The following is a 24,205-nucleotide window of genomic DNA, read 5'->3' on the forward strand; positions in this document are numbered from 1 at the left end:
AGCTTCCAATAACGTTCCGACCGTCAGTGAAAACCTGGTGACCGACAACCCTTGCTGTCTATCCCCGCCCGGATACCTGCATCCTGAGCCAGATTTCGCTTACAGATTCCAGCAAGCTTGCATGTACCTAAGCGATTTACAGCCTCATCAGCTGACTACAGGTGTAGTAGTCCCGCTGTCACCTGTCAATGACGTTTCTAATCAAGAATACGAGACTGGCAGTGGCTTGGCACCAGCTGATTGGAAAACTCTATGGTGAGTAATGTTGCCGTATTTTATTCTGTTTTTGAAATATCAATATCAATGCACAGTCAAGCGATTCTCCTGTAAGCAATATCATTGGCTGAGCAGCTTCTACAGTAAAAGAAGCTTCAATCATGAAGCTTAGGTTTAAGGCAAGGGGATACAGCAATAGATCTGTTAAAAGTGCCTACCAAAGAGCCAGGTGTACAGACCGTAATGCCCTTCTGGCTGACAAAGTGACTCCCACGAATGACAAACAAATCATTCGCTTCGTCGGCACGTTCAACAACCAATGGGCAGAGATAACGAATATCCTGAATAAATATTGGTATGTTCTTCGTGATGATGAAGACTTAAAAGAGGTGTTGAACGAAAGAGCCACTTTGGTCAGCAGAAGAGCTACCAGCATTCGAGACCTTGTGGTTCACAGTCACTATCAACGACCAACTGCAGGCAAATGGTTGGCCAACAGATCTATTGGCTTCTTCAAATGTCATAACTGCAGGGCCTGTTCATCATGCACACCAACCAAGAAATTCAATAACTGGGACTACACACACAGTTTTGTAATAAAGCAATTTATTAACTGCAGGACAGTGGGGGTCATATATCAGATTGTATGCACCTGTAATAAAAAGTACATAGGAAAGACTAAGAGAAAACTTCAACATAGAGTGTTGGAACATCTGGGCGATCACCGTAATCACCGTGACACACCTATAGCCAACCATGTACATAATCACCATCAGGGCACAGCCATCGTCCTGCAGTTCATAGGTATTGAAGCTGTGTCTAGTCACTGTAGAGGGGGAGATTGGGACAACGATATCCTCAAAATAGAGTCTCGTTGGATTTACAACTTAGGAACACTCAGCCCTCAGGGTCTTAATGAGGAGTTCATTTTCTCCCCCTTCATCTAAATCACTATGTGTATCTTAGGCCATGCCACACTTACCCCCACTACCCGAGCCTTTAGGCTCTGTTCTATAACATGCATAGTCTCAGGACATCTCTTTACCACACATTAATTCTAGGTTTAAATATTTCTAGATGGTTACACTCATAATCCTTTTTTGACATTCAAACTTTATATATACAGGTTTATGTCCATTGTGATTTTCCTAGACTCCCATATGGGCTCCAATGTCCATATATACTTACCCTCCATGAGAACTACAGTATTATAATGTTCATGACACTGAGGATTTCAGTACAGGCATTGTCCTTCAGTTTGTCCTTATCCTTAGTATCTGCCAAACTCTTTGCAGAAATACATTGCAGTAATTATGTATCACGCTGCCTCTCTGCTACTTTTCTAACACTTTAAATACCTACTGTCAGCATTTGGTTGTGTGACAGGAGATCCAGCGGCAACACAGGGGTTAATTTACCTTTTAGCTGCCATGACAACCACTAGCTATAAATTGTGTGTGCTACCAGCATGCACCCACCTTTGAAAAAGCTCGCTCCAGCGCAAAACATATGTCAGGTGGTTTCAGTACGTGATGTCACCCCTCAGCGCTCGGTACACGGAGATACACGCCAGTTACATTGCGGCTGGAAGTTCTACCTGTGTTCCCTCCATGGGCAATATGCATGAGCTCCTGGTGATCGCAACAAGCTAAGTACAATGTTGCTTAGCTTACTTTAAACACTCGGTACACGGAGACATATGCCAGTTACATTGCGGCTGGTATCTCTATCCGGGTTCCTCTTATGGACAATATGCATGTGCTCCTGGTGATTGCAACAAGCTAAGTACACTGTTGCTTAGCCCACCTTATACTATACAGTGTTACTATACACTTGATAGGGCTTTACCAGGAGCATTGTATCTCCGTGTTACACTGTATTGGTAACTGACAATGAGTATGACTTCTGATGTCTGTATTTTTCTTAAACCTACTATAAGCGCTATGATCTTGTAGCATTCATATTTTATCAGCATATATTCCCACAATTTTTCTGTCACACCTATTTTGGGTCTGACTTTACTTTAAGGACACTATTAAGGACACTATTATCACACTCATTACACTTTCTTTGTGATGATTCTACCCCATATTACCTCACGGACATTTGCTTTTCATACATCTGTAAGTGTTCTTGACATTTTAGATTCAAGAGGCTATAACTGGATACCGTCTTTCAACCGTGCCTCAGGGCGTTATATATGCATACTTTATGCTCGCCCTAGTTAGGGTATATGTCTTTACAATAGTGTCCTCATTTATAGATTTTGATAGTAATATGCTAGTAGGTTAATATTATATACCATAGTGCGCTTGAGCTGTGACCACACGCCGCTACTCATGTTATATGAATGTTATATGACACTACTTTCTGTACTCACTATTGGCCATTTCATGGTTATTACTTTTGTGCTATTTGATTATATTCCTATAGCTTTAGTACTGGCAGATATTATTTTATTATGCTGCCAATTTTTTAGTTAATAGTGCCGCTCCATTCCAGGAAGGCACTTTTTTCTATTGGAACCAATATCGTAGCATATATACCAACTGGCCATTTGTAGTGTTACTTTAGGTCTCCTCTCCTATTTATTTTAAGAGGATACTTTTTTGGTCTGTCACTAGGGGGTGGTCCTGGACCTTCTTACCACACCCCTTTATATAAATTGAATTTTATTGTATATCTATTATTAAATGTATTTTAACTATATTTCACTCATCTCACTACATCCATCTGAGTGCATTCCTAAGGGAACCTTTCTGTTTCTTTCCGTTTATGACTCCTTATCCCTTTTTGCACCAGATGAGCGTCACGACTACACCTATTAATATACTATTACTTTAAGCTGATGCGGGGGCTTCTTCCCTTCTCTCCCCTTTTCCCTTGTTTTTTTATTTTTACAGCTTCTACAGTAGATACTGAAGAATTGGTGGAACGCTAGGCGCATGCGCATTGGAACCTTCTTGAAACGCATATGCGTGTCATCACATGAACAGTAAGCGCATGCGCATGTAAACAGGAGACGCCCCCCCGAGAAAATTATTGGTGGGACTGACTGTGGGAACTTCTTTAGGGGACTGACTGACCATTTCAGTAAAACTTTTACTTTTTTTTTTTCCTCAGAAAAGAAAACTTTGTCATCTCATGCGGAAAACGGCAAATGGAGGGATTTCGATGGATAATATCGCTTTGTGTTACAATGCCTGCACATTGCTTAATCTGATTAAAAAAAACGGAGTCTACAGTTTAGTGGCCGTTGTTATTGATTAGTATAGAATACTGTAACTGAGAGCTTCATTGAAAACCGGAAACAGTATGCTGTTGTTTTCAGACCGTATACAATACTTTTTTATATGTACTGTATAATAAACCCGAAAAATAAAAAGTATGCATTTATTCTACATGTATTCCAGTACATATGTGTATTCTATACCCGTACAGCATGTATTGTTTTAATACTCTTGTGATGTACTGTACAGTGCTGAGCATGCCTACAGAATACAGTACTGTACAGTATGTTCTAGAAACACTGTATTTTGTTACAGTATAAAACGAGACAATGGAACAATTTAAAACAAATCAACATTTTCTTTTATTGGTGGAGTAAGTACAAAAACATTTATTTACAAATAAAATTTAAAAACATTTAAAGTGTACAGCAATTCAAAACATTAACAGGTGTATGGTTTACTGCTAGTGAAAACATTTATGTACAGAAAGTCAAAACATTTACAGTAGGATGGTGTACAGAACAGTCAGTCAGGCCTGCACAACTCCAGTCCTCGAGGGTCGTAAACAGGCCCGGTTTTAAGGATAACCTTGAAAACCGGGCCTGTTTGCGGCCCTCGGGGACTGGAATTGTGCAGGTCTTGTGTACAGTAAGTAAAAACATTTCTTTATTAACACAAGTTAAAACACACAACATCTCCTTTATTAAAGTACAGAAAGTCAAAACATGTACAGCACAACAGTATGGTGTTATTAAAATAAATTCTTTCTTCATAAAATTTAAAAAACGCAACATCTTTATTAAAGTACAGAAAGTCAAAAGATTTACAAAAACATTTACAAAAAATAAACAACAGTTAAACAGTCAAGCAAATTCGATCCCCACCAGATTGTCCTTCCAGGGCCGATGCCTTGTATGGCGCAAAATGTTATTAATGGAGTCTCGAACGATTTTCATTAAAGGATCTGAAATTGAAAAATAGCGCCGCAATTCCTCCACAATAGTCCTTAAATTTTCAGGAAGCGCCCTTTTTTCGCAATTTCCTTCGTAGTTTACATAGTTGGCACAGCCGAAGTACACAAGTAGGACACGTGGTGCTTAAAAATTAACATGCGATACTTCTGGGGTAAACCAGCACTCATCACCCTATACTTCTCCCTGAGTGCCGGTGGCAGTTCGCGCAGGATGATGTCGGGCACCGTATAGATGCAAGTGCATGTAGGTTGGGATCTGGGAGCGGGTATTCTTCTGGGAGCGGGTGTGCTTGTGGCGGTGGGCGAGTGTAGGTTGTCTGGGAGGAAGCTTTCCTCCTGTCTTGGTCGCCGTGTTGTCTCTTGGCGTGGTCTTGACGGGGTTGTCATGTTATCCTCCTCCTCAACGGCATACATGTACACAAATTCTTCTGGTGGAGGGGGTGCGCTTGGTGTTGGAAGGCGGTTGAAGGTCCCATTCATCACATCCATGCCATCCTCCTGCTCCAGCATTGGGGATACAGGGTCATGAACACCGAGCAAATTATGTATCCCCGCTATATCAGTCTCTATCTTCTCCATCCGTCGATCCATCTTCTCCATCCGTTGATCCATATTCCGCATCCATTGATCCATATTTAGCATGGTCTCTAAAAGCAGATCTATCTTTACCAGCATAGTAGAGTTCCCAGGGATATCCACACTTAACTCATTCAGCATGCGGTCTAACGAGCTGGTTCTTGTTCATGGCGTGCTGTGGACATTTGGTTGGATGGGTGCTACGGAGGATGAGATGGGGGTTCCATGGAGAGAAGCGGCAGCGTCGTCAAAGAAGGATGGAGGAGGTGACCTGTGGATTTCTGGGAGAGAAGGTGTAGCATCGTCGAAGAGGGATGGAGAAAGCGACCTGTGGATTTCCGTTAGAGAAGCGGCAGAGTCGTCTAAGCGTAATGGAGAAAGTGACCCGTGAATTTCAGGGACACCAGCGGCAGCGTCGTCGAAGAGTAGTGGAGAAGATGGGCTGTGGGTTTCCGGGAGAGCAGCGGCAGCGTCGTGGACGAGTAGTGGAGAAGATGGGCTGAAGATTTCCGGGAGAGCGGCGGCAGAGTCGTCGAAGCGTAATCGAGGAAGTGGCCTGCGGGTTCGATGGGTTGGCTGCCATTTGTTTTGCCTTGAGTGTACATCACCGAATTTCTTCTTGACATAATAAGGCTGACGTCTATGAAAACCCTTAGCCTTTGGGGTCAGCAGAAGGTTTTCTTTATTAGCCTTAGCCTGTCGCTTTGGCCTTGGCTTGGAAACGGCTTCCGTCTTTCGCTTTTTCGACACGACAGGCACGGCAGAAGAGAGTAGTTTCTTGCGCCCCGTAGAATCGGGGTTGATCCATTGAAGCAGATGGCACAATGCAGTATCTGGACAAGGGCAAGTTCAGATACAGATCATCGAGTGGGAGGCTATGCAAAGTGTGTAACCTTTTATGCACTGCACATTGAATACACATCGACTAAACATCGAATATACATTCTTGTGTTTGTATTTCTTTCTACTCGCATCAATGCCTGTTAAAAAGATTTCAAAGGATCTCAGCATGAGAATTAAGGAGATGTACACGAGCGGACAACGAATTGCAGATATCCAACGCTGGTTAGCTGCTTCTGGCCTCCTTGTGCCATCAGCCACCATGTGCTATCATGCACACGGAAAAACCAAACAACGCACGAGGACACCAACGGTAACTAACGCGTAAGTATATTTGTATAACTATTTAATACAGTACATCTATTAAGGTTTATATTGCTGCATATTAATAGAACTATATATTGTGTAGATCTAGCTAATTTTATAGTTATTTCGGTATATTTATACAGTATAACTACAGTATATAATACAGTATATCTATTATTGTTTATATTGCTGCATATTAATAGAACTATGTATTGTGTAGATCTATCTAATTGTATAGTTATTTTGGTATATTTATACAGTATAACTACAGTATATAATACAGTATATCTATTAATGTTTATATTGCTGAAAATTAATAAAACTATATATTGTGAATATCTATCTAATTTTATAGTTATAGTTACCTTACCGGATTGTTGTTTTTCTGTACACTGTAGGGAGACAACTCTTCTGATCGACAAAATAAGTGAAGAGAATGATGAGAAGAGTGCCTTAAGGGTCAAATACACTCTGCAGCAAAATCACAATCTAGACCAGCATAAAGAAGATGAGACGCAGAATTGGATGGAAATATGGACGTGTGAGGTTAGTACTGGACTGTACAGGAGGTTAAAATGTTGTTTAAGAAACTGTACTGTACCTATAAAATTATTTCTTGTCATTACAGAGCGTACCCTATGATAAGGGACGTTAACAAGATCAAGAGAGTGGTCCAGGCCCAGGCATGGATTGACAGTGGAGAAACTTTCCAGGATTGCATCTTCACTGATGAGTCTACGGTTTCGCTGGAGAGATTTGCCACCTTTGCATTCCACAAAAAAGGTCGCATATCTATGAAGCCGCGTCCGAAACACCCAGTGAAGATGCATGTGTGGGGTGCCATCTCTAGGCGTGGACCAGGATGCATCGTCATCTTTGAAGGTACAGTAAAATGTATGTCACACGCTTTTGCCTTATGCACTGTACTGTACTAGTGTGCAGTTTTTTGAGCACTTTTTTTTCTTGTTATAACAATCATGAATAAAGCTTTTTTCCAAGAGCAAATTGTTCATGAGATTGTGGAATATATCACACGTGAGTTCCCAGATGGTCACCGTTTCTACCAAGACAACGATCTGAAGCACACCGCGTCAACAGCGCATATTCTTGAGCGCGGTATCAACTGGGTGAAGATGCCAGCGGAGTAAGTGCAATAACCGTATCTCATTTTTTCCCACTGTTTTTACTGTGTACTGATAGCAAGAGAAGGCAACCTTGTGAGAGGAATCAGTGGAGCACTGCAAGCTGGGTAGGGCGCAGGTAGAATGCAGATGAAAACGGCACACCAAGAGTAAAAAATCTAATTTAATAAGTGACTGGTGACATAACAAAAAGGAACAGAGTAGTGCACTCTGATGCGTTTCGGGCCCTGGCCCTTTGACAAACTGCAACTGGAAAAATGTATATTATTATATATATATATATATATATTATTATATATTATATATCATTAATTAATATTATTATCAATGTGCATTATTCATGATTATCCACCGGCCCTCAATTTTCATCTGACAGAAGAACTGAATAAAGACTGCATTTTGTATTATTCATGATTATTTGTATATTTGTATTTTTTGTTCCTGATAAAATAAAATAAATATTTCTTTACATTCATGCTAATCATAATCATTGACCCCCCCTACACAAAAGAAAAAGAAAGAATGACAAAAAGTGGTAACTTACTGCATCAAAAACATGAATCAGATTATGTTTTTTTAACTCTCAATTTCACAGTGCTGTGCAAATCAGATTTACATATCAAATTCGAGAAGGGATTATCACAAGCGTTACCGTAAACAAAGCCTCAAGGGGTTGGGGGGTGGATGGGGGAGTCATGCGCAGTAATCATCAGTTAGCTCCCATCCCAAAGCGGATTACAGAGAGGTGACTCAAAGCCAACAATAGGAAAATTAGTCACGCAGGCGCAGAGAGGTGATGCTCGGCTAGGGACGGACGATTAAAAACACAATGACAAGCTTTAGAAATGGAATGGTTCTGGAGAGGTGTCTGTCGATAAGAGATTCAAATCCTTGAGCAAGCCTTGTGTGTGTGCATGGGGGGGGGATACAGGGTGCAGCTGCATGAAGGATTAGCTGTACTGTAGTTCAAAGAAATGACATATTTTCAAAAGGCTGGTCATCATAATAATTTGATTCCTACACCCCCAAATACATAAAAACAACACAAATCAACCATGTGCGGTCAAACGCACAGTGTCGCAGTCAAAAGCTACAGCACAGATTGAATATCGTAATATCAAGATGGTTTAGGCAGGCTTGTGAAGAAAATAAAAATAAAAAATGAGGAGAAAAAAAATATATTTTGTTGTCACTCACTCTTGAACTTCGCAAGCAAGCAGTGGTGAAGTTACAGACGCATGCGCAGTAATCATCAGCTATCAATCAGGAATGTGATTGAAACCAGAAAGACACGCATTCAAAGGAATGGTGTGGGAGAGGTATACTGTACTGTAGATAAGCTAAGAAGTTTAAATACTGCCGTGCAGTAAATTATCCTGTGTGTGCGGGGGCGAGTGAGGGGAGAGCGCTGTATATTCCGAAATGTGATACTGTTACAGTACACGCCTATGCGTTTTGACAATTTTCAAATGAGACATACAGCACTGCACATGCATGTATAAATATGCAAATTTACAATTACTGCGCGCGCGCACGCAAACTGTGTACTGACTTAGGTTGAACTGCTAAAGTATTAGACTTTGAAGACAACAGCTCGCGAACGCCCCCCTGAGTTTTTAGACGGTATTGCAGTATTGCAAACAGGGCTAATAAAGTGCTAATATTACGAACGCTAAAATACCGCAAAACACTCCGGAAAAAAAAAAACATACTGCATTTGCCCGTGGTTATCAGAGTTGCGCCGCTATGGCCGCACTAGGGTAAAGGCGGCCGCAGCTGTAACACCTCCTCCTCCTCTATTGATCTCTCTGTGGGGGTACCCCAGGGCTCTGTCCTGGGACCTCTTCTCTTTTCTCTGTACACACTCTCTCTAGGTGACCTAATAACATATTTTGGGTTTAATTATCACCTCTATGCTGACGACGCACAAATATAGTTTTCAACACCCGACCTTACACTTGCTGTACCAATCAAAGTTTCTGAATGTCTCTCTGCTATATCATCCTGGATGGCCCTCCGCTGCCTTAAACTCAACATGGCTAAAACAGAGCTCCTCATACTTCCTCCCAAACCTGTCCCTACTACCTCCTTCCACATTACTGTTGGAACTACGATCATTCACCCAGTAGCCCAAGCACACTGCCTAGGGGTCACACTCGACTCCTCTCTCACATTCGCCCCTCACATTCAAAACATTTTTTAAAACCTGTCACTTTTTCCTCCGCAATATAACAAAGATACGCCCTTTCCTCTGTTGATCGACTGCTTAAACTCTGACTCAGGCCCTCATTCTCTCCTGTCTTGATTACTGTAACCTCCTGCTGTCCGGCCTTCCTGCCTCTCACCTGTCTCCCCTACAATCTATCCTAAACGCTGCTGCCAGAGTCACGCTACTCTTTCCTAGATCTGTCTCAGCATCTCCCCTCATGAAATCCCTCTCCTGGCTTCCGATCAAATCCCACATCTCACACTCCATTCTTCTCCTCACTTTTAAAGCTTTACACTCTTCTGCCCCTCCTTACATCTCAGCCCTAATGTCTCATTATGCACCATCCAGACTCTTGAGTTCTTCTCAAGGATGTCTTCTTTCTACCCCCTTTGTATCTAAAGCCTTCTCCCGCCTTAAACCTTTTTCACTGACTGCCCCGCTCCTCTGGAATTCCCTTCCCCTCAGTACATGACTAGCACCCTCTCTATCCACCTTTAAGACCCAACTTAAGACACACTTGCTTAAAGAAGCATATGAATAGCACTGTGGATATTCGGAACACATGATACATAAAGCTTCACCCCCTGCAGACGCACTTACCAGAACTCCTTCCTACTGTCTCTGTATGTTCTCCCTACCTACCAATTAGACTGTAAGCTCCTCGGGCAGGGACTCCTCTTCCTTAATGTTACTTTTATGTCTAAAGCACTTATTCCCATGATCTTTTATTTATATTATCTGTTATTTATTTGATTACCATGTGTATTACTACTGTGAAGCGCTATGCACATTAATGGCGCTATATAAATAAAGACATACAATACAATACAATACAGTGGGTCCTCAGGTGTTCCCCGTGCGCGTTTGGGGGTCCTCTGGTAGTCCCCGTGGGTCCCAGCTGGCCTGCGGTACATTCCTATATTTAAAAAAAATTAAACATGTCCTACATTTCAATAAATACACCCCCTCTCCCCTCCACACAAAAACACATACATTACAGTAATGGGCAAAATAACTATTATCCAGATATGGATAATAGTTTATTTGCCCATTATTAAACACACCATTAGCCATGCAGCATTCATAAAGTAAATAAAACCGTTCTACATACCCCTGGCAATATTAAGGGTGTACTCGTCAGCATACTGCAGGGCCATGTCCTCCATTGCCATAAAGCATACATACAGTAATAAATACAATCTAATGTCTCCTAACCCCTTAATCACCTTAGCAGTTAATAACCGCTATAGTAAGTAAGGGGTTAACCCACCCTATCCCGCTACCCACCCGGGAGGCCTGACCACCCACCCCAGACCCACTATACCCACCATGTACCCATTGATTGTTATAGTAGTCTCCCTGTGGTATTAATCCTTAATCTTCTCATTTCCCTTGACCTTGGCTCACTTCTGGACTTCCACTCTCTCCTCTCCTCGACCACGGCTACTGATATACGACGATTCTACACTCTCCTACCCAAGACTTCGGCAAGTAGCCTTGACCTATCTGACCTCTCCTACCCTGACCTGGCTATATCACCTGCACTCTGCACACCAGACGCGGCGGCCCGTTTGCTGGTCGGTGACTATCAACATCCCCACCTCAGCCTCATGGCCCCACCTTGTTTGTGGTGAGCACTCGTCACACTATGTATAAAAAATCAAATGAAGCATATATAAATGTTTAAATGAATTATAAATAATTAAAACAACTAAGATTAAAACATTGCAGACTGAAGATAGGACGGTTACAGGAGTGGGGAATTTTTGAGCTATAGGAAGGGCACATTAAATGACAGACTCAACAGGTACCATAGACTTCCAATCAGGGAAAGACTACCTCCAGATCACCCTGAAGCTTTAAAGGGGCAATTCCTCCTAGGACCAAAGTAAACTATTTATTGTGAGAATCCATCAGTGGGAGAAGCAGCCATTGAATCAGTAGCGAGAAATGGGCATGATTTTGCCCCTACATTGCCCATGGGTTGCAATATCGTTGGGTATATATAACAGAGGTCTGACCACTCTTTACTAGTATACCAGTCAACTGTGCTCTCTTTTATTGCAGAACCAAATAATATTCAGGGGGTCGCTTGCTAAGGTTCATCCAACTAAAATAGCCTGACATCTCAAGAAGTATATTATGTAATCCAATAAAGTCACCATCAATGAATTAACAGACATGAATTACATCCCTAAACAATTAAAATACCATCCATACAAATTACACAATTAACTATAGCTATCGTTACATGAAAAGAAACATGGCCGGACTCACATGGTACGGCAGCCAATCAGAGCGTGGGAAGTCTATCCCTACTCTGATTGTTTAAAGTACCATGTGACAGGCTTTCAATGACGTCATATCCGTTCTTCCCCAAGCCTCTGTCACATGGTCTACTAGAGCCAATCAGAGTAGGGATAGGCTTCCCACGCTCTGATTGGCTGCCGTACCATGTGAGTCAGGCCATGTTTCTTTTCATGACGTCATCTTAAAGGCAATTGAAGCAAAGCCATTCTGATTGGCTGTGCTTTCTTTGCCTTTAAGTGACGTCATCATTTTTTTTTACATCGGCCAAAACACATGGTTTTCACGGCCCAATCGGGGCCGTGGGAACCATATGATGAAAATGTGACGTCATAGGCCTTTAAAAGCCTATGTCGTCTCATTTTGAAGCCAGACGCCGAGGAGGAAGGACCTCCTACTGAAGAAAGAAGACCAGGGCGTGGCACCAGACGGGAAGAAGACCCCGGAAGAAGGTAGAAGAATACAGATGAAGATGGATTACAACTAGAAGACCCCTGGATTGTCGTGTTTTATTATTTTAATGTTTATTATTTTCTGGTTTATTATTTTATGGGTTCCTGTTCGTGGATTGGTTCGTGAGTAAGCTGATCAACGGGAGTCGGTGGGGTCAAGTAATGGTAAGTTAAATAAAGAAATGTATTTAATGCAACTGTGCTTTTTTTTGCTTTTTCATGTGTTAATTTTTTTTTATGCATATCATTTCTTGCCACTGTATGTATGTATGTATGTATGTCTAGAGAGATATATACTTGCAGGGTAAGAAATGATAGTGTTGTAAAAGCTTGATTTACTGTATTGTAAATGATTGTGGCTATGCTGCTATGCATAGATGTGTGTTAAATGTATTTTATTATTACAGAGATGTAATTTTTGGGCTTCTATGCTGTACTGTAGGTTATGGAGAGGCTTGCTTTAGTATATTGTAATTTTTGGTGTCCTTTTTTGTATGTTTTGAACTTGTTCTCTGTAACGATAGCGATAGTTAATTGTGTAATTGGTATGGATGGTTTTTTAATTGTTTAGGGATGTAATTCATGTCTGTTAATTCATTGATGGTGACTTTATTGGATTACATAATATACTTCTTGTGATGTCAGGCTATTTTAGTTGGATTATTGTATTGTTAACATTGATTTGCAGCATGTACATGTAGTTTACATGTTATGCTACATGTATACACTGTAAATGCAATGTTTTAAGTGGCATTTGAGGCTTCAGATTGAATGATTACATGAGATTTGTTTAGGAAATTGCTTTTTAATTCATTGAGGATGTTATGCATAAGTGGTGATGCCATTGCAGGATGGCTTCACCCCTTAATTACCTTTGAGGTTAGTACCCGATAAGGTGATTAAGGGGTTCATTGGTATGTTAATGTCATTGATATGTATTGGATATTTATTATTTTGGCAACGGACCCCAAGGATGATGCTGGCGACGGAGCCTTCTTATTGATGAGGTTAGTAGAATTTTCTTTATTTTACTACGGTATTTAATGTGTTTAATAATGGCCAAATAATGTATTATCCCTATGTGGATAATAGTTATTTGGCACATTATTGTACTGTATGTGTTGGGGGGAGGGGGTATTGGCCCCAAGGGTATGTGGTAGGCCTCCCTTGTGTGTAGTGGGTGAGGGTGGTTAGGCCTCAGGGGATGGGGGGGTTAGTGGGGGAGGGTATGTGGGTGAGGGTGGGTTAAGCCCTTAATGACTGTAGCGGTTAATAACCGCTATGGTAATTAAGGGGTTAGGGGACATTACATTGGATGTTTTTATTCTTGTGTCTGTTTTGCAGAAGCGGATGGGGCAGGATGAAGATGAGGATGGCCTTCATCATGGCAGCCGCACATGGGTGAGTGCTATATGTATTTAATGTCTTTATTGTTCTGTATGTATTTTAATTGGACAACTGCACTATTATCCATTTGTGGATAATAGTCATTGTGCCCATTACTGTTTTGTATGTTAGGGGGGTATAGGTGTTGTTGGGGTCGTATATATATATTTATATATAAATATATATATTTATTTAGTTATTTATTTAGCTTAGCTACTCGCCTCTACTAGAATACAGCGTGGTGGAAAAAGTTGGATTTTTAGGCGGAAAGTGCCTTCTCGCCCCGCCACCGGAAAAAAAAAAACGCCAACCAAACTGGCGTTTTTTTTTAATCTCGCCACTTTCTAGCCCCTTTCTTAATACGGATAGGCTTTTTAGGCGGGAAAGTGGCGAGAAATGCTTTTCCGCTGCTTACTGCATAGAGCCCTAAGAGCGTTCCCCACCAAATGAAAGACATAACATCCTCAATCAGTCTTATCACTGTCTACTACTATGACACCTAATTGACGCACTCTCTTGTGTGCTAAGAGATTTCTTCAACCAAATGAAAAACATAACCTCAACCTGGAGTTAGTTTGAATTTGACCACTGAGTAGGGGGCAGTTGCAGACAGGAGGGGGCCGGATTTGAATTTGATTGGTTGGTCAACCCAGTAGCATGGACATCAAGCCTTAGAGAGACTATCTCCTGCTGAACACTCTTTTATTGTGTGGCATAGCCCTATCACACGGTTTAAGCACCTTTTAACCAAATGAAAGACATAACCGCCTTAACCAGTCTTCCCACTGTTTACTACTATGCCAGCTAAATCTTCCAGGTACATTTTGTGACATATCATGCACAGTAAAAGATTTCTCAAACCCACAAGCTAAAATATTTCTTAAACTAAATGGACGACCACCAGGAAAAATTATTGTCTAAATTTCTAAAAGACATAACCCCCTAAACCAGTCTTACCACTTTACTATTAAACCAGCTTACTGCACTTTCTTTTAGTTTGAAGCATATCCCACATGGGGGGGGACGACGACGACAACGACGACTCAACTTTACAAGTGTCCTTGGCCCCTACTCTGTCCTAGGTCCTTCCCCCTTTCATTTATTAGCAACTCATAGTCCTGGACCGCCAATTCTCCATCCCTCTTCTCAGGAACTCAGGGCATGGCTGAGTTTCAGGTTCAATCAGGTAAGGGTTGTCTGATCATTCTTTTAATTGGAGAAACCTAGTTTCAGAGGGTGAGTAAACTTGCATAACTCCATAAGTGGCAGGGGCCTGGGACATGGCTGAGTCCTGGGTCCCGCCACCCCCCCCTCTCAACCCCAAAACCACTGTTAGGGGTTTAGGGATATGCTATGTCTTGTGATCCAATTCCCTCTTCTCCCTCTGAGGGGCCCAGCTCCATCATGGTCAGGGGAGGAGAGAAACATAGTTTTTCTTTTTTCAACTTAATTATTTTTTATTGATTTTTGAGGCAGAGATATACAGAAATAAAACATTAAGGGTGGGTGTTGAGGGGTGGGGGGTGGATTCATAAAAGAAGTAGGGGTAGAAGGGGGAATAGCACAATGGTGATTTAACAATTCTTGATACTTAACATAGCTTTATCTTAGTATGTGTGAGTATTCTGAGACGGCCTACAAGTCTGTTACGGAAACCATTACTGAGAGATCAGGATAATCGCGAGAAAACATAGAAGGTAACAATTTGGAGAAATGCAAGGGAGACTCTAGGAGCTATGGTCAGGACCTTTCCACACAGTTCTCTGACTAATATCATATTTGTACCATCCCTGTCTACTTTCTTAACTTGTTGTGTGAAAACGATCTGAATGTGGAATTCAGAAAGCATCCTTATAGCATCTATACAGATAGCTTAGAGTATCTTGGGATCTAAGATGGGTCTCTTGCAGGAGAAGAAAGTCTTACCCCTTTTTTAAAGCTCATCATTGCCATTCTCCTCTTTTTAGGTTAGTTTAATCACATTGAGCCAGATTACCTTAAGTGACATTGTGAGTTTGGACTAAAAACACAGACATATACGAATACCAAAAACTGTACCGCTATCTAGCTATTGTACTAGTCACCTGATGGCTGTTCAGGGTTGGGGGACAGGGTTGGTTCTGGGGAAAAGAACAAAAATGGGGGGGACAGGAAAAAACAGAAAATAAAAAAGAGTGAGCATGGATGTGTCAACAGAGAGACAGTCCTAATGCTCACCTATCCTTGGGAACAAAATCTGGGATTGGGGGGGAACCAAAAAAAGGGTCAACTGTGTCTCCAAGGACACAGCCATGGTTGGAGGTAGTGGCCAGGACCAAGCTGGCCCAACAACTGAGGCTCCATCCCAGGTATTTCACTAGACTCTAGGCCCATTTCAAAGATGAGGCTAATCTGTGCTCATGATTCGGAACTTTGGGGAGCGCGGGAGTCACCATAAAAATAAAAGAATAGAATACTACATAGTGTAATCAGCTTTCCACAGTTTAGCTCTAGGATATCTGCCAAATGGAAACTCACCCTTTTTTAAAAAAAGCCTTTCCCACTTTGTGTGTGGTTTACGCAATGAAGTTGAAGTACTTCTCTAGCAAGGGTCTTAAAAGTGATGGCCACTGTGTGATGTGTCCTCGGTGAGAAAAATAGCACAAATAGTGTAAATCTGTATTTAAATCACATCTATATTGAAGATAGTATTGCACTTAAATAAGTACAGAAGTATTAGGCACGTAATAATTATATGTGAGTGGCTCGATCGTTTTTCTCCCCTGTCCCAGTCTGCGTCTCTCCGTCCTGTTTGCCGGACTCCCGGTAAGCAACACGTCACATCAGGTGGTGAGCTGCGTCACTTCCAGTACCTCCGGGATCGGCATTGTGCAGGAAAATGGGCTGCGCTTGTCTTGGGAATCCGGTCACGCCTACGTCAATGACACTACGCGTTTCGCTAACCAGCTTTTCAGGAGTCATCCTCTCCTGAAGAAGCTGGTTAGCAAATTGCTCTGTGACATATGTGAGGGGTAAAAGACGCCTCTGTAAAATCTGGAAGGGCTGATGTTAGCCATCTGCCCAAGAACCCCTTGATATTTGTTCCAGATTCCGGAATCCCCCGAATCCAGAGATTGTTGTGGCGATCCCTGTCCTCTGCATCCTCCTGTCTGTCTTTGATGCCCTGAAGTTGGGAATTCACCTCTGTCAGCTCAGACTCCATGAGAGATTACCTGGTGATTGTAGCTTCAACCTTGGTTTCTAGGGAACTGGTGCGTTCCCAGAGGGAATATATCTCCTCCTTAAGATCCTTCACTGCTGCTTGCATTGGGGATTCAATTTTATTTAAAAATGTAAATGTCACTCTTCGTGGAGAGCGTTTCGATCTCCACACCCAGTTCAGAGTCTGAATGTTCCGGAGGGGGAGCATCTCCCGACTCCGCTGTCACGGAAACCAGGTTTATTAACACCTTTTTATACTGGGATCATTGATTGAGCAAAGCAAGGTGGTAAAATAAATTGTAATTTATTTCAGGATAGACATACACACAATGTAACACAATTTACAAGGTTAACACACTTACTGGGAACGGGGCTAATGAATAAATCTATCCTCTAAACGAAATGCACAAAAATTACCTCTGTAGGAGCCCTTTTCCTTGACCGGTAGGTACTCACAAAATTCCTCTAACTGATTTCGGCATGCAATGCAAACCGCGGCCACTACGTTCTCAAAAGCAGGACTTAGAAACTTTTCTGAGTTCAAAATCCTTGAAGCCGGCTCAAGTCTATTCAATACAGAGCATCTTTGAATTTCCCACTGATGGTTTGGCACTTTGAATCTGCGCTCCTAATTGGCTGATTTTCAAGATTATCAGCGCACCTCGTTGAAAGAGAAAGAAAAAAGCACAATAGTGAAACAAGTTCACAACATGTAATGTGAATAAGTTAGTGGTGAGATATCCAATAACTTATGCACATTACATGTTGTGAACTTGCTTCAACATTGTGCTTTTTTCTTTCTTTTCTCTTGTCCTCCCTTTGAACGAGGTGCGCTGATCATCTTGAAAATCTACCATTGCTGTGAATTAGGAACAATTCTACTCTTCAAGCTGCACCACATCACATATACAAGTTTGGACTGCTTCCTTTTTTGTTATAATGCTCCTGATTTTCTGCAAGCTCTCTTAAGGGTTTCAGGCTCTCATTCACCAACCTCTACAGCCTATCAGAGCGTGGGAATTTCCATGCCAGCCAATCACCGATTTGCCGGTATTGTAAAGCCAGATGGGTACCTTTTCTCAGTCTGTAAAGGGGCATGCACCAACCTGGCACCTCTGCCTCTTTGCATACTGATGAACAATGAAAGTGTCCTGCGCTCCGGTGTGCAGCCACAGCACCCTTAGGTGTCAATATACAGTAAGCCACATGGGAGCGGAGTGAGAGGGGCAAATGCAGACCACTATGCTGGACTGTGGCTGGGAGGGAAATCCCTTACCTCTAGATGCTCTCTGATCTGGGTCCTGCTCTCTTCTTACCTCCGCTGGTCCTGTGTGCGACCGTGAAAATTGAAAGTAGATTTGGGAGAAGGTCCGGCACTACTGCAAGCAGCAAAGATCCAGGCAACTTCCGGTTTGTAAGAGAAAACTTTATTCCGACATCACACACACAAAGAACCAGTCTACACCTCAATCTCCCCCTCTGTATATTCTACAATTATAAGTATGATCAATTAAATTATATCCCTTTTAGGTAATATGATCATATCTATGAATTATTTAAACATAAGTATATTCTGAGCCATACTAGTGCATGTAAATTACATGGGGTTAATCATTTAATCAGTCTGTTTTCGCGGGATTTTTTATTTAAATGTTCAGGTACTGACCTCCTCTCCCCACTCCAGAGGGGGAGATCGAGGTGTAGCCTGGTTCTTTGTGTGTGTGATGTCGGAATAAAATTTTCCCTTACAAACCGGAAGTTGCCTGGATCTTTGCCGCTTGCAGTAGCGCCGGACCTTCTCCCAAACCTCTTTGCATACTGAGCCCACTCGCTGTCCAGGCTCCACAGAGTCTGGATTCTGGCAAATGGTGGCCGGATAACCCTGTGTTAGCCCAGGATGTGGGTACTCAAGCAGAACTGCAGTACCCCTCCTGTTCTAACACCCTAGCATCCCTGAGGCTTTCAAGTCCTGACTTCTCACAGACCCGTAGGCACCAAGCTTGGTAGCCATCTGGTCTGCTCGGAATTCATGACTTGGAGATCCCGTAGTTCATTTACAGGTTACAGTACATATACCTATTAAATATAATATTTTAATAAAATATACTGTGTCCTGTCTTACAGTATGTGTGGTAAAATATATAAGTCCCTCTTCTGGTGTCAGGGAGGGAGTGAGTGTATATGTTACCAACTGTACATTCACTAGCCTCATACTTGACATACTTTAGAAAAATAACTTTGAAAACTTTTACACACACAAATCACTCTCGGCTTTATCACTTAGCTGGAGTGCCCCCTGAACCCCTATACTAGGTGCAGAGTACCTGGGCATGTATCTGGGTACTACTCTTTCTACTAGGGACCCCCCTGTCTACTAGGGACCCCATGGTGATCGCAGGTATACATTAACCCCTTCATGCCCGGTTACCTTGTCTGGAAGATGATGCAGCAGGAATCCTGGTGGTGAGTCGTAATAACACTTTCAGAGTCAGAGTTTGCTCGGAGCAATGGACTTGGCTGGATACGAGAATCTCACTTGATTTCCGGATCCAATTCCTGGGGTATCCCATACCTCTGGAACACCAATATATAGCCACATTCTGAAAGGACTTTCTCCAACAAACCCACTCTGAAACTTACAGCCTAGAATCTCCCGGTCCCAGCATCCAAGGAAAGGCAAAAGACACAGAAATATTTATGTCACATAATTTGCACACAGTCACAGTAATGCATTTAGGACATCTGTGTCCTTATTATTATTATTATCTTTGTCCAAGAACTTACACTCTAGGACACCAACACACGGATCAGGGATAACCAAGTTGGTTGAACCTTTATTAGTGAGCCTGGTTAACCCCTTCACCGTTACATCCACCCATTGCGGAGATGGCCGACCATGTTTTGTAAAGTATTCTCGCAACTCATTCTGGTTCTTAATCTTTTTGATGGAATAATAGCTATCAAAGTCATTGTAAGTGAGTCTTGTATTTGATATAGGTTATATTTAGAGGGTTAGTCTGAGCAGAATTGCTGTCATAAGTTTAAAATGAAGCCCAGGGTATTGCGGAGCCTGAGTCTCAAGCTGCCATCATAGCTTGCGCTGTTTAGTTTTCCTGTCCAAACAGTTCTTTTTTAGGGGATGCACAATCCCCTGAGGGAAATCACATAACTGCAGTTTTTGTACTAATTGATTGTCTACACTAGGTGGCAATCTCCCAGTGTATTAATTTGTATTGAATTGTGTGGGGTTGGAGAAGTGAGGATGAAGGAACAGTCAGCCTAGAATTATTACTAGCTTCAGTGACTGGTTGGTACTCACTATGTTTCCTTGCAGCTTCTCAGGAGCACATGATGGCCCTTGTAGGGGAAGGAGACCTCTTATGTGGTCTTGTGTCCTCACCCTCCACCTGCTGCAGTGCACCCCAGCTAAGGAGGGCACCTCCTGATACCCTACAGCCAACGGAGGCTCCGATTTACTGACTTTTTGTGCTGGGGATGGGGGGAGGGGGAGAAGCCAGCCTGTGCCCTCCCAATGTAGCATGATGGAGCGCTTTCACAAGATGGATGCCCCTCCCTGCTTCCCATCTCCCCACCGCTGCCTCATCAGCCGACGGCTGCCTGCTTTCTACCATGCAGGGTTGGATCATCTGGTGGCTCCTCTTCACTTTGCCACTCACCTCTATCCCAAGTCACTGTCCCGACATATCCTCCGCTGGCATGGGGCCTGTCAGGGTCGCCTAGACCTCCTGCCTAGCCATAGTTCTTCTTTGTCCACCGGGTGTGCTGCTGCCTTCTGTGTGCTCTAGGGTTCCTCTGTCTGTCTGTCTTCTTGTTGCTCCTGTCTCTGTCCTTTATAGCTTCTGCTTCCTGCTTGGTTCATTTGCCTTTGTTTTGAGTCAGACTCCATTGCACATGCTTCTGTCTCTGATCCTGATCTGTTCCTGTAACAGTCCTGTATTTGATTCTGTTCATAGTAAAGGCCCTTGCTGGTAATCTGGCTTGTCCCTGTTTGTTCCCTGGTCTCTGTCCCTGCTCCCCAGTCTCCGTCCCTGCTCCCCAGTCTTCGTCCCTGCTCCCCGGTCTCCGTCCCTGCTCCCCGGTCTCCGTCCCTGCTCCCCGGTCTCAGTCCCTGCTCCCAGACCTGTTCCTGCTCCCCTGTCCTGTTCCAGTCTCCTCGTTGCCAACCTCTGCTTGATACCTGACAACGCTATTTGCCGCCTGCCTTGGACCTCTGCTTGTGACCTCTACTACGCTCCTGCTGTTCCGGTCACCGAGATCCTACCCGCCACAGGAGTCTCCCGTGACAGAAAACAAAGGCCACTTCTGGATCTCGCCGGAACAGATTTTCTGCCTTCCTGCTTCAGCAGACCCCATCCACTTAGGGGAAGATAAGTAATTTGGGATCCTGAAGGTTTTGTTGCTGCAAAGGTTTCTGCAGGGTTTTTTGTGCCACTTTCTCCCTGAGAATATTTCCCTTAAAAAAAAAAAAAAGCCTTCCCTGCAGTACCTGTTTTTGCCATTTTCAGACTTTCATTACCTGGACAAGTATTGTCTCTGCATTGTGGGTGGGCCACTGCATATTTTCAGACTCACATTTCTATTTAAGACGGTTACCTTGATTTACTGCTTTCCCTGGTTGGACCACAGCTGTTCACAGGGTTCCCATTTCAAAAGACAAAAGTGCTCCCATTATTTTGTTGCTGCATGCTGTGATATTTCTGCAATCTGTAGACCTTTCTATGATTGGTTTCAGGTTTCCCTGTAGTTTGTTTCTCTGTCTGTTATCCCTACGCCTGATATCTAAAGTTTCAGATTTAACTGCAGGTTTCTCTGTCTGATATTCCTATGTCTGATGTCAAAAGTTTCGGATCTAACTGCAAGTTTTTCTGTTGTAGTTTCCTGCTGTCTATGATATTTCTATGCCTGATTTCTAAGGTATCAGATTTAACTGCAGGTTTCTCTATATGATATCCCTACGCCTGATGTCTAAAGATTCATATTTAACTGCAGGTTTTCTGTCTATTTGATATCCCTACGCCTGATGTCTAAAGTTTCAGATATAACTACAGATTTCTCTGTCTATGTTTTTTCCTTGCATTTATGATACCTCTGTGACTGATGCTAAGGTCTCAAAAGGTCAGCTCTCCTATCTTGTGTCTCTCTGTGTCTAATATTCCTGTTGTTCATTCTAATGCTTCTGCTTTAAAGACACATTTCCGCTTTACTGGTTTCTTGGGAAGTTTGGTTTCCTTACAGTATGTCCGAAGTTATGGCTCCCACTCTGAAAACAGTCTTGAGCAGTATATGTTAACACAGTACCACTGATTCTTCAGAACTTCTCAAAGCAAGGAAGAAGAAGAAAAAGAAAGGAGGTATTACTGTGGAAGTTGCAGAAGGAATAAAGGATGAACCTTTAACCTCAGAGTCTGCACTTGATGAAAGAGATATGATGCAGCTTAAGGCAACTCACAGACTTATCCCAAGAATAGTGAAAGAAAAGAAACAAGTATTTAATCAAGGAAAAGATGCCCTAACTCAGACACTTCAATCTGCACGAAAAGAGATTGCTTGTCTTCATGGACATTTAGATAAAGCGCAAGAAGCCAAGGCTGCACTACAAAGCTATCTATCCTCATCAATTGCTAAGTGTGTTCTCCAGGAAAAAGAAAAGCACCAGTTGGAGAGTGACCTGGATGTCATGTCAGGTGAGCTGGAGAGGGCATATGCTGATGCTGCCGAGGATCAGCGCCTCGCAGGATTAATACAGAGCTTAAAGTCTCCCAGGAAGAGATTTGCTACTTTAAAACAGAGATCTTCAAAGGGTTAAATAGCAGTTTTGAAACTGTAACCCAAGAGTGCAAGAATCTCTATGTCCAAGTCAGTGAAGGAGATAGGAAACTCCATGAATTAGGAGAGGAGAAGAAACAGTTAGCCCAGGAAAAGTTAGACGTGCAGACAGCAATGCAGAATGCAGAGAGAGTGCTGCAAGAAGAACGTGTCTCGCTGGAGCAGCGCACACAAGCAGAAAATATGCTGCAGAGTCAGCTGCAAGAACTGCGTGCACATCTGCAGGACACGAGGGAGAAATGGGTGAATGCTGAGGAAAAGCAGCGAGTACTGCGGGAAGACAGTTTCCAGACTGCCTACAAATTAAAGATGCTGCAAGAGTATTTGAGTACCCAGTGTGTCCCCAAAGAGCAGCATGAGGAGCTGAAGACCACACTGAGCATAACCAGAGCCTCTCTGGAGGAGGAGCTTAGAGCCCAGGTAACCTTATATGAGAGGGAGCACAAGGCGGTCCAGAAACTGAAGCACGAATTAGAGGAGCAGAGACACTGCTCCATCCCCAACAGCCAGTACACCCAAGAGAAAGAGACCTGGAAAAGACAAGCTGCTGAGACCATAGCAAAGGAATTTGCAGAGCTCCAAGATGTGATAAGGGATGCATGGAAGCGAGCTCAAAATGATCACAGTGAAGAGATGACAGCACTGAGAAGAGAATTGCAGGATGCACTTAACCAGGGATCTCTCACTGAGGAGTGGAAATTGCAACAACACCTACAAATGAAAGAGCTAAAGCTGACAGCTGAACACACATCACAGCATCTCACAGCACAGATCGCTGAGCTCAAGACACAGCTTGCCAAAAAAGAGAGGGAGGAGGTGTCCGTCCGTCAACTGGCTGGCCTGACACAGCACTATGAGGTCAAGATGGCTGATGCCTGCAAAGTGTTGAATCACACAGCCCATGAGAAGGCCCGGCTGCAGCTGGAGCTGGACAAGGTCTGGGAGGAGTACTGGCAGCTACAGGTCAGAAATGAAGAAAAAGAAACACATTTAAGCCTTGTTCTAAGTCAGCTGGGTGATATGGAGTCGCGACTCAACTCCAAAGAAGCTGAACTGACAACTGCTTTGAGTGGGAAAAGAAGTGCAGAAGGACAGCTTCAAGAGCTGAAAACTCAAATAGCTGGTCTTTCATTGGGTGATGCCACGAAATGGCAGTCGCAAGAGGAGACCATGGAGAGCGAACTCTGTGTCCCCACTGACTCATGTGGAAAGGCTGCACCCGTCCTTGATGCCCACGTTCCTGATGTCTCTGCCTCTGCATTTGGGTTGAACGCACCTATTCGGAGGTTTCTTCCAGCACCCAATGTACCTGTTGCTCCTGTGATTAGGATAAATGCACCTCTCACAGATTTCCCATCAGCACTTGATGTACACACTAAGTTGGCCTTCCATCATGTTTCCCTGAAGGGCCTGGAGGGTTGTACGGAGTCGTTGCTGATTCCTATGTTCCTGCGAAACATGGAGTGTTGTCCGAAGGCCATCGTGAGACGGCATTCCATCAGGGACACCCTGCTAAAACT

The sequence above is a fragment of the Ascaphus truei genome, chromosome 2, assembly GCF_040206685.1.
Source record: "Ascaphus truei isolate aAscTru1 chromosome 2, aAscTru1.hap1, whole genome shotgun sequence".
NCBI classification, from domain to species: Eukaryota; Metazoa; Chordata; class Amphibia; order Anura; family Ascaphidae; genus Ascaphus; species Ascaphus truei.